Below are 12,500 nucleotides of genomic sequence, written 5' to 3'. Positions count from 1 at the left end.
CCAAGATCCAAACAGTGGATGGTAAACATGTGGCTTCAATATCATGCTAACAGACTGAAGCTAAAGCTAACAGGCGGAGGCTATTTCAGGTCTTTGGCTGACAGTCGTGTTCATTAACAGTCAGTGCACACAGACAGGCGGTTGATCAGCAGGTTACAAACAAACAGTAAACAGGAAGGAACTGACAGGGGGTCCAGGTGGTACCACATACACACACACACACACACACACACACACACACACACAGCTCAGTAATATAGTTAATATAGTCAGTTAATATATATCAATTAATATGTATCAGTTAATATGTATCAGTTAATATATATCAGTTAATATGTATCAGTTAATATGTATCAGTTAATATGTATCAGTTAATATGTATCAGTTAATATGTATCAGTGAATATGTATCAGTTAATATATATCAGTTAATATATATCAGTTAATATGTATCAGTTAATATATATCAGTTAATATATATCAGTTAATATGTATCAGTTAATATGTATCAGTTAATATATATCAGTTAATATGTATCAGTTAATATGTATCAGTTAATATGTATCAGTTAATATGTATCAGTTAATATATATCAGTTAATATATATCAGTTAATATAGGCAGTGAGGAAGATGGCGGAGCAGGCCACCAAGGAATTCCCTAACACCCGCATCGTGATCTCCACCCTGCTGCCTAGGACTGATACCCCTCCTCACGTCATCCATGACATCAATATGGAGATCAGAAGAGGTTGGGCCACCTTACCCAACGTCCACCTGGCCCTCCATCCAACCACTGGCACCTTGGACCTCTACGATGGACTCCATCTACACAGAGATAAGGTGAATATCTTTGCAAGACCGTCAAAGACACGGCCCTAGGACACAGCCCTTCAACCCTCTCTTCTACCAGAAGCTTCAGAGACCATAACAGACCTCCCCCCATCACCAGCCCCGGATCATCCCCCCTGCTGTGAGGAGACACACCAGCTCAGCCCGGACCCCACACTACCCACACGCCCACCACCTCACCACTGTGAAACAAACCAGCTGAGGCCACTTTCCCCCTCCTCAGTCCCTGCCCAACAACCCCTTATACAGCATCGGCAGCAGAGCCATGGAGCAGCACGTCCCCCCCCACCCACAGCAGCAGAGCTATGCTGCAACTGTAGCCCGGCCTGCTGTCACAGCCCCTCCCCCTGCTACCTGTGAGCTGAGAGACATCAGGGAGATGCTGCACACCCTGTGCACCCGGCTTCTGTCCAGCTAAGATATATTTACTCAGAGCACTTTCCCATTTGAGTTACGAAACAACATGGACATATATTTGTTAGTTAGTAATAGTAATAGCAATAGTAGTAGTCAGTACAATGGTAATATTATTGAAAATAGTACATCTCCATGGAATTAATATCAAATTATTATTATAAATATATAGATAGAAGGTTTTTTAAATATTTGTCTCACTATACAGGTTCATTTTGATTGTTTTCTTTTTTGATGCGTTCATTTCATATAAGCTGTTGGAATATTCAGGGTCTCCACTCCTCAACCTTTGAGCTGAAGAGTGGAAACCCTGAGTTCATGAAATCTATCAAAGACGTTGATATCATTGTGACAGAAACATGGTGTCAAGATGATTTGCTCACTCACTGTCCCCCAGGATATAATGAAGTCATGGTGCCCTCCATAAAACTAAAAAACATATGCAAGGGCAGAACATCAGGGGGGATTTTGGTGTGGTATAAAGGAGATCTTTGCAATCAGATCTCACCAGTAAAACAGGGTAAATCGCACATTTGGTTGAGTTTTGATCAAACCCTAGGCATAACCGATAAGGATCTATACCTCTGTGCAATTTACATACCCCCAGTGGATTCTCCTTATTTTGAAGAGGACATTTTTGACACCCTAAATTCAGAAATCGCCTATTTCCAGGCCCAGGGAAATGTACTTCTAACTGGAGATCTGAATGGACGTACAGGAATTGAACCTGATATCATTGACACACAGGGCAACAACCATGTATTCGGTCAGGACCCCCTGTTTACCACACCAAACATCACCTGTCGGAATAACCTTGACTCAATATTAAATCAAAGTGGCATCTCTGTCGGGCCTTAGGCCTGTACATAGTTAATGGTAGGTTCAGAGGGGACTCTTTAGGGAGGTTCACATACTCCTCAGCTCTTGGGTCTAGTGTTGTAGACTATGCAATCACTGACATGGACCCCTCAACTATCAGTGCATTCACTGTCAGACAGCAATCCCCCCTTTCAGACCACAACCAAATTAATGTGTTCTTTAAATTGTCAGGTCAAATTAGTGACACAAAAAGGGAACCCAATAAGCTGTATAAATTAAATCCTTCTTACAGATGTGCCCCAGACAGTGGAGACAAATTCATCAAGGCTTTAAACTCCCCTAATCGGATGAATTACATATCAATAAATAAAAACCTGACAGTCCAGAGTTGGGACCAGGAAGCAGAGCTGCTGTATTACACACTTCTCTGCTCTTCCACTAGTACAGTCACCCACTCAAAACCCCATAGAGACTGTGTCTGTCCCCCGACCACCTAAATTATTTGAAGAAATAAAAACAAGAGGAGTTAAACATAAAAACCTAATAAAAATTAAAACCAACTCCTCAGTAGCACAAAATAAGAGAATGAAATGTGGGCTGTTAAATATCAGGTCTCTGTCCTCTAAAGCTGTTTTAGTGAATGAATTAATATCAGATTATAATATTGATTTACTTTGTCTTACTGAGACCTGGTTGTCCCACGAGGAGTATGTTAGTCTAAATGATTCCACCCCCCCCCAGTCATATTAATACTCACATTTCTCGAGGCACAGGCCGAGGAGGTGGAGTAGCAGCCATATATGATTGGAGCGTTTTAATGGACCCTAAACCTAAACTAAATTATAATTCATTTGAAAGCCTTGTTCTTAGTCTTTCTCACCCAAACTGGAAAACACTGCAGCCAGTTCTATTTGTTATAGTGTACCGCGCTCCTGGACCGTACTCTGATTTTATATCTGAATTCTCAGAGTTTTTATCAAGTTTAGTCCTTAAATCAGATAAAGTAATTATTGTAGGTGATTTTAATATTCATGTGGATGTTAACAATGACAGCCTTAGTAACGCATTTATATCATTAATAGACTCAATTGGCTTCTGTCAGAGTGTAAATAAACCAACTCATTCTTTTAATCACACTCTTGACCTTGTTTTATCATATGGCATTGATATTGAACATTTAATAGTCTTCCCACATAATCCTTTCCTATCTGACCATTATTTAATAACTTTTGAATTCATACTATTAGATTATAATCCATTAGGCAAAACTTCCTACAGCAGATGTCTATCTGACAGTGCTGTAGCTAAATTTAAGGAGGAGATTCCATCAGTGTTTAATTCAATGCCATGTCTGAATTTAACAGAGTCCTATAAGGACTTTAGTCCCTCTGAAATTGATAATCTTGTCGATAGTGCTACAGGCTCACTACGATCAACATTAGACTCTATCGCTCCTATAAAAAGGAAATTATTAAAACATAGGAGACTAGCACCTTGGTATAACCACCAAACCCGCCAGTTAAAACAAATAGCTAGGAAATCTGAAAGGAAATAGCGCTCTTCCAAATTATCAGAATATCGCTCAATTTGGCAAGATAATCTTAAAACTTATAGAAAGGCCCTCCGTAATGCCAGAGGAGCCTATTACTCAGCACTAATAGAAGAAAATAAGAATAACCCCAGGTTCCTCTTCAGCACTGTAGCCAGGCTGACAGAGAGTCACAGCTCTATTGAGCCACATATCCCCATAAACTTAAGTAGCAATGACTTCATGAGCTTCTTCTGTAATAAAATTATTACTATTAGAGAGAAAATAAATCTCCAACTGCCATCAACAGTTATCAGTGGCTCTCCAAGTTCAGGGACTTCTGCCAACTAGGCTGCTTAAAGAAATTGTTCCCTTAATTGGCACTTCTTTACTGGATATGATTAATCTTTCTTTATTATCAGGATATGTACCACAGTCCTTTAAAGTAGCTGTAATTAAACCCCTTCTTTAAAAGTCCACTCTTGACCCAGGGGTTTTAGCCAACTATAGACCGATTTCTAACCTCCCCTTCCTCTCTAAGATTCTGGAGAAAGTAGTCGCCAAAGAGTTGTGTGACTTTTTACATAACAATAGTTTATTTGAGGATTTTCAGTCAGGAGTCCAGCATAGCACAGAGACAGCTCTGGTTAAAGTTAATAATGACCTTTTGATTGCTTCAGACAATGGACTTGTCTCTGTACTTGTATTATTAGATCTTAGTGCTGCATTTGACACCATTGATCATAATATTCTTTTACAGAGACTTGAGCATCAAATTGGCATTAAAGGAACTGCACTAAGCTGGTTTAAGTCATATTTATCAGATCGTTCGCAGTTTGTACATGTTAACGATGAATCTTCAATAAATACTACATTTAGTCATGGAGTTCCACAAGGTTCTGTACTTGGACCAATACTATTTACTTTATATATGCTCCCTTTAGGAAATATTATTAGGAATCACTCCATTAACTTTCATTGCTATGCAGATGATACGCAGTTATATCTATCGATCAAGCCCGATGAAATTAATCAATTATCTAAATTACAAACATGTCTTAAGGACATAAAATCCTGGATGACCTGCAATTTTCTGATGTTAAACTCAGAAAAAAATGAAATTCTTGTTCTTGGCCCCAAAAACCTTAGAGACTCACTGTCTAAAGATATAGTCACTCTAGATGGCATTACCTTGGCCTCTAGCACCACTGTCAGGAATCTTGGAGTTATCTTTGATCAGGATTTGTCATTTAACTCCCACATAAAGCAGACCTCCAGGACTGCCTTCTTTCATTTACGTAATATTAGAAAAATTAGACACATACTATCACAGACAGATGCAGAAAAACTAATCCATGCATTTGTTACTTCAAGGCTGGATTACTGCAACTCTTTATCATCAGGTTGCCCCAATAAGTCCATTAAAACGCTCCAATTAATTCAAAACACTGCAGCACGAGTGCTGACAGGAACTAGAAAAAGAGATCACATCTCTCCTGTACTAGCTTCTCTGCACTGGCTCCCTGTAAAATTTAACATAGAATTTAAAATCCTCCTCCTCACCTATAAAGCTCTTCATGGTCAGGCCCCTTCATATCTTTAAGAGCTCATAGTACCCTATTACCCCACTAGAACACTACGTTCTCTGAATGCTGGGCTACTTGTGGTTCCTATAGTCTCTAAAAGTAGAACAGGAGCCAGAGCCTTCAGTTACCAAGCTCCTCTCCTGTGGAACCAGCTTCCAGTTGTGGTTCTGGAGGCAGACACCCTCACCACATTCAAGAGTAGGCTTAAGACATTCCTCTTTGATAAAGCTTATAGTTAGGGCTGGATCAGGTGAGTCCTGAACCATCCCTTAGTTATGCTGCTATAGGCCTAGACTATCGGGGGATTTCCCATGGTGCACTGAGCTCCTCTCTTCCTCTCTCTTTCTGCACTCATTCATGTTCCATTAATGCATGTTACTAACTTCACTTCTTCCCCGGAGTTCTTGTGCTTTCTCCTCTCGCAGGTTCTTATCGATCCTGGTGGAGCCTCCTGCCATGGTCCTGCTTGACTGCCATTGCCAGTACTGTTGTTGCTGTGCACCTGTCTGTCTGTCTGTCTGTCTGTCTGTCTGTCTCTCTCTCTCTCTCACCCCAACTGGTCGAGGCAGACGACCACCCACCTAGAGCCGAAGGATCTGTCCTAGGTTCCTGCCTTTTAACGGGCAGTTTTTCCTTGCCCTTGTCGCCAAGGGCTTGCTCATGGTGGTACTGTTGGGTCTCTGTAAATAATGTTATAAGGAGTTTTCGGTCTAGACCTGCTCTATTTGAAAAGTGTCCTGAGATAACTTTTGTCATGAATTGGCGCTATACAAATAAAATTGAATTGAATTGAATATAACAATATGATATTTCATAAGGCAGCTATTAGGGCTGACCTCATAAAGCAAAGACGGAGACCTGTTAAAAGGCAAAATACTGACAAATGGTTTGATCAAGAATGCAAGACAATCAGAAAAGAGCTGAGAAAAATAGCAAATGAGAAACATCGCCAACCGAACAACCCAGCCCTGCGCATTCGATACAATGAAATTTTAAATACATATAAATACACAATTAGGATCAAAAAACAAAATTATACCCAATTGAAACTTGAAGATATTGAGAATGCCATTAACCAAAATCAATTCCGGGATATGTGGAACAAGTTCAACACAAAGCAACAGCAGACATTACCCATCCAAAACGGTGACATCTGGAGATCACAGTTTGAAAATCTGTACAAAGACATACCAATCAATCAAATCAATTCAGATCAGTGTATTATGAAAGAAAAACTCCAAAAATTAGAAAAAACAATTAAAGACAACCAAAACCCCCTTGATTTTGAAATTACTTGGGAAGAAATAACCACACAGATAAAATGTCTGAGGCCAAGAAAAGCTTGTGGTCCAGACAGCATTAGAAACGCAGCACCCCATAAATGCAGGGTGCAATGTTACATTTGTTCAATGTTATACTACAGGAAGGATGTTTTCCCAACATCTGGTGCAAAGGGCTCATTTCCCCCATTCATAAGAGTGGGGACAAATCAGACCCTAATAACTACCGTGGCATCTGTGTCAGCAGCTGTCTAGGTAAACTATTCTGTAGTATTCTTAATACAAGAATACTAGATTTCCTTGAGGAACAGTCAATCTTAAGTAAAAGTCAGATTGGCTTCCTCCCAAAACACCGCACCACCGACAGTGTATATACCCTTCACACTTTAATCAACAAACATGTACAACAAACTAAGAATGGAAAAATATTCACCTGCTTTATTGATTTCAAGAAAGCTTTCGACTCTATTTGGCATGAAGGGCTCTATTACAGACTTTTAAACTGTGGTATAGGTGGCAAAATGTATGTTAAATCGATGTATTTGGAAAACGTGTGCCGTTAAAATTGGAGACAAACTAACTGATTTCTTCCCCCAGAGAAGAGGCGTTCGGCAGGGTTGCAATCTAAGTCCGACTTTATTTAATGTGTATATAAATGAACTGGCTGTTGAGTTAGATAAATGTGCTGCTCCGGGCCTCTCCCTCCTAGATAGAGAGGTGAAGTCTCTGTTTTATGCTGATGACCTTGTTCTACTGTCTCCTACTGAACAAGGACTACAGCTACAACTGGACGTAGTAGAAAAGTACTGTCAGAACTGGGCCCTGGCAGTAAACATGAAGAAAACCAATGTCATGATCTTTCAAAAACGCCCCAGGTGTCATGAGAGCAAACACCAATTTACCATCAATAATCATGTCATTGAACACAGCATGAGTTATACCTACCTTGGTATAACCATAACAGCATCAGGGAGTTTCAACATGGCAGTGAATGCACTAAAAGAAAAAGCTCAAAGAGCTCTATATGCAATTAAGAGAACATTTTATAATTTCCATATTTCAATAAAAATCTGGCTTAAAATATTTGATAGTGTCATCCAGCCCATTGCGCTGTACAGCAGTGAAGTATGCGGTCCACTCAGTCATCAGAGCTTTACCCGTTGGGACAAACATCCAACAGAATCTCTACATGCAGAATTCTGCAGATACATTTTACACGTACACAGAAACACACCAACAAATGCATGTAGATAATTACCTTTCAGAAGAGAACGCTCAACTTTTTTAACCACCTGAAATCCAGCCCCAGAGACACCCTCCACTCCAAAGGCCTCCAAACCCAAGAGCTGAGCCCAGAAAAGAGTCCCCTATGTCAGTTGGTACTGAGGCTAACTGCCTCCTCTCAGACACACTCTGACCAGCCTCACAACAACACTGCTCTACAAACAGTAATCAGAGTAAATGATAGCACAATGTAAAGAAAGCTATCTGGACCATTGGGAAGAAACAACTAAAAGCCAAAGTAGATTGGAATGTTATCTTGCCCTTAAAAGAGATTATGAATGAGCAGAATATCTCTCTACTGTCAGAGATAGAAAGCAGAGACAGATCCTAACCAAGTACAGGCTCAGTGACCACAAACCGCCAATCCAAACAGGAAGACACAAAACATCATGGCAACCAAAAGAAAACAGAAAACGTGGTCACTGTTGGACAGGTGAGGTTGAGACAGAGATGCACCTTCTCCTACAATGTACAACATTAAATAATACTAGAAACATTTATTTAAGTTCTTTGGTTCCAGATTTCAAAGAGCTGAACGACCTCTCCAAATTAAAAATACTCCTGGAGAAGGAGAGCGGGCACACTTTGCTGCCCAGTATGTATTAACATGCCACAACCTGAGGGACAGTGAGTGATCGAGGCACACACACGCACACACATTGTATATAACTAATATAATGTTCATAATGTATATATATTTGATTTAGTGTATTGTATTTGAATGCTTTGCTTTTGCAATATTGTTTTTTAAAAAACTTTCATGCCAATAAAGCCCATTTTGAATTTTTGAAAAAAATCTTTTTGAGAGACAGAGAGAGAGAGAGACACACACAGAGAGAGAGAGAGACAGAGAGAGAGAGAGTATATAATTTTAAATGAATAGTAATATAAGGACAATTCTTAACAGTATTTCACACTTGATACATTCTAAAATGTCACTCAAAGTTTAATATTTTATTAATTTACCTCTTTTCATCTTTTAACACTTTTCATTTATTACCATTATCATTTTTTTCTTTTTTTCTTTTAAGGTGTTTGTCTCATTTTTGAACGGATCACACTTAGAGATGAAATCGTTTACAATAACATGTTGGAACATTCAAGGTCTGAGATCATCAGCTTTTGGTTTAAAGAGCAGAAATTCAGATTTTAATAGAGAGTTAAAAGACTCTGACATCATAGTTTTACAGGAGACATGGTGCAGAGAAGATGTTTCCACTGGTCGTCCTCACGGCTACACTGAGATTATTATACCATCAACAAAACATCCCACAATAACCCAAGGCAGAGATTCAGGAGGCATGATTATATGGTGTAAATCAGAACTGAGCCAGTCCATCACAGTTATTAAAAAAGAAGAATCTTATATATGGTTGAAAATTAACAAAAAGATTATTTGTGCTGAGCAACATGTCTACATGTGTGCCATCTATATACCTCCATCAGAATCCCCCTACTACAACCCAGATATTTTCCCTTTTCTTGAGGAGGAAATTAACCATTATAAAACCATGGGAAATGTATTACTCTGTGGGGACTTGAACGCTCGAACAGGGGAAAGAGCTGACACTATGAACACCCAGGGAGACAAACACTTACCTGCAAGCACCTGCTTCCCCCTCCCTGAATGTCCTACTAGAAAGAGCTTTGACAAGCTTACTAATACAAGCGGTATGCAGCTTTTACAGCTCTGCCGTACACTGGCTGTACATAGTCAACGGCAAGGCCCAGTCTAACTCTGGAGCCCCTAGTGCCTGTGAACTGTTTAACAGCACATACTCATACAGATGGACCCCTGACAGCATGGGGGCGTACCAAAAGACACTAGAAAATCAAAACATATATGATTTAACTCATTTATTTCTAACTGAAACATTTCCCCATAATAATTTTGGTGTAAATTCTGCTGTGGACAAAATCAATTCAATTTTTCATCATTTGGCTCTATTGTCTAATTTGAAAGCCTCCAAACCAAAATCTCAACAAATGAACAATAACAAATGGTTTGACACTGAATGCAAAAACCTAAGGAAAACTTTAAGGAAATTATCAAATGAAAAGCATAACCACCCAGATAACCAACATACGCTGTCAATATGAGGCTACTCTGAAACAATACAAGTACACCCTAAAAACAAAGAAAGAACAACACAGCAAGAACCAGCTCTGTGAAACTGAGGAATCCCTCAAATCCAACCAGTTCTGGGAGAAATGGAACAACCTAAACAAAACCCAGCAGGATGAACTGGCGATCCAAGATAGAAATACTTGGATTAGTCACTTTAGTGAATTATACAGTAATATTACAAAAAATGATGATCAGTACAAGATATTCACAAAATGGAAAACTCTTGAGGCAGTGATAAAAAACAACCAAAACCCTCTAGATTACCCAGTAACAGAACAAGAATTAACAGAAGTCATCCAGTCTGAAAGAAAAAAGCCTTGTGGTATTGATGGAATCCTCAACGAAATGATCAAATACTCAGACCATAAAATCAAATTGGCTATAATACAACTATTCAATACTATTCTGTCAACTGGAGCTTTTCCAGACATCTGGAACAAAGGTTTAATAACCCCAATTCATAAATCCGGAAATAAATATGATCCAAATAACTACAGAGGAATATGTGTCTCCAGTAACCTGGGAAAAATATTCTGCAACATCATTAATAAACGACTTGTCAACTTTCTTGATGACCACAATATTCTGAATAAATGCCAAATTGGTTTCTTGCCAAATTGCCGCACAACGGACCATATATTTACCCTCCAGACTTTAATTGATCAAGAATTAAAAATTAAGAAAAGAAAGGTATATGCATGTTTCGTTGACTTCATAAAAGCCTTTGATTCCATCTGGCACGAGGGCCTTTTCTATAGGCTACTTGAAAGTGGCATTGGAGGAAAAACATATGATCTGATTAAGAACATGTATACAAAAAGTGAATGTGCCGTAAACATTGAAAACAAACAAACAGCGTTCTTCTCCCAGGGCCGGGGAGTCAGGCAGGGATGCAATCTCTCATCTTCTCTTCAATCTATATATCAATGAATTAGCGAACCAACTAGAGCGTTCCACGGCACCTGGCCTCACCCTGAACGACACAGAGATCAGAGGTCTGCTATATTTCAATTTATCTCAGGACTCTTTTCAAATAGAGCAGGTCTAGACCGAACTCTTTAAAACATTAATTACAGAGACTCAACAGTACCACCATGAGCAAGACCTTGGAGACAAGGGCAAGGAAAAACTGCCTGTTAAAAGGCAGAAACCTAGGACAGATCCTTCGGCTCTAGGTGGGTGGTCGTCTGTCTCAACCAGTTGGGGTGAGAGAGAGAGAGAGAGAGAGAGAGAGAGAGAGCGAGAGAGAGAGACAGACACAGACAGACAGATAGACGGGTGCACAGCAACAACAGTATTGGCAATGGCAATCTAGCAGGACCATGGCAGGAGGCTCCACCAGGATCGACAAGAACCTGCGAGACGAGAAAGCACAAGAACTCCGGGGAAGAAGTGAAGTTAGTAACATGCATTAATGGAACATGAATGAGTGCAGAAAGAGAGAGGAAGAGAGGAGCTCAGTGCACCATGGGAAATCCCCCGATAGTCTAGGCCTATAGCAGCATAACTAAGGGATGGTTCAGGACTCACCTGATCCAGCCCTAACTATAAGCTTTATCAAAGAGGAATGTCTTAAGCCTACTCTTGAATGTGGATGCAGATGACTTAGTGTTGCTTTCACCTGGAGTTGTTCCGATTCCGATACCAGTATTGGGAATGCCTCCGATACTGCCGAAAATGCTGGCATCGGTATCGGCGAGCAGTGGAGTCCAGGCACCGATCCGATACCACATAATTTATTAGAAATAGGAATCTATTTACTGGTTAGCTCCGTTAGCTCTGACACAGTTCTTCTTCGCAGCTCTCAAAACAGTTGCGCTGTGCTGCCATCGGCAGCTGCTGTTTTAGAGGGGCGAAGAAGAATTGATCACCTGACACCTGTTAAAAGGAGCTAACATTAGCGCATCATGTCGGCGGTTTGGCAGTACTTTAAAGTGGATGTTCCCACCAGTAAGACGGCCACATGCAACATATGCAAAGAAGCAATTTCGAGGGGTGGCACGAGTGTTGCAAATTCCAACACCAGCAACTTAATCAAACATTTGAAGACGCGATAATCATATCACAGCAGTGGCGGACTGGCCATCGGGAGCACCGGGACATTTACCGGAGGCCAGTCCGCCGAACTGGCCCGCTCGGCGATTGCCAATGGTCGGGACCAAAGGCTCGGTTCGGGTCACGCTTGATTTTTAAATAAACAATCCATCGTGCGGCTCATTAGGGTATCTGCCTCGCTGAAGCTCACACAGACAGAGCAGCAACGTTGGGCACAAACACACACCCCCTCTCTTTTTCTGAGGCTCTCTGTCACAGCACTGCAGGCAGACGAAAGGTGGAGCAGAGAGGGAGAGGCTAAAAGCTAAAAGCACTGGCCACAGATGCAGCGAAGTGCTGTAAAATAACTGACATGTTTGTCAGTAAGGGAGCAGGTCAGACATTAAACACTAGTGGTGACAACAGACGCACAACCATAGCCTATCCAGCACGACCAGCTTAATGAGGAGGTTAGTTCCATTTTGTGGAAGCTGATGGGACTAAAACTGACTTAATAAAAGAAATGTTTTAAGTTGTAACAAAGGATATTGCAAATTTCTTTCTGTGTGTGTTTGAAG

At 40.4% G+C, this 12,500-nt stretch overlaps 1 protein-coding gene and 1 pseudogene across 1 annotated transcript in view; one reads left to right on the top strand and one right to left on the bottom strand.

The window, feature by feature from the left end:
* The window catches only part of LOC127365057 (olfactory receptor 6N2-like), a 259,826-nt gene that overhangs the window by 20,030 nt on the left and 227,296 nt on the right, over positions 1–12,500 (top strand). The window lies entirely within an intron of this gene.
* The window catches only part of LOC127365085 (abl interactor 2-like), a 38,302-nt pseudogene that overhangs the window by 11,347 nt on the left and 14,455 nt on the right, over positions 1–12,500 (bottom strand).

This window comes from Dicentrarchus labrax, unplaced genomic scaffold (assembly GCF_905237075.1).
Source record: "Dicentrarchus labrax unplaced genomic scaffold, dlabrax2021, whole genome shotgun sequence".
Taxonomy (NCBI): domain Eukaryota; kingdom Metazoa; phylum Chordata; class Actinopteri; family Moronidae; genus Dicentrarchus; species Dicentrarchus labrax.
The sequence above is the reverse complement of the archived record's forward strand: the minus strand, read 5'-3'. Positions and strand labels throughout refer to the sequence as shown.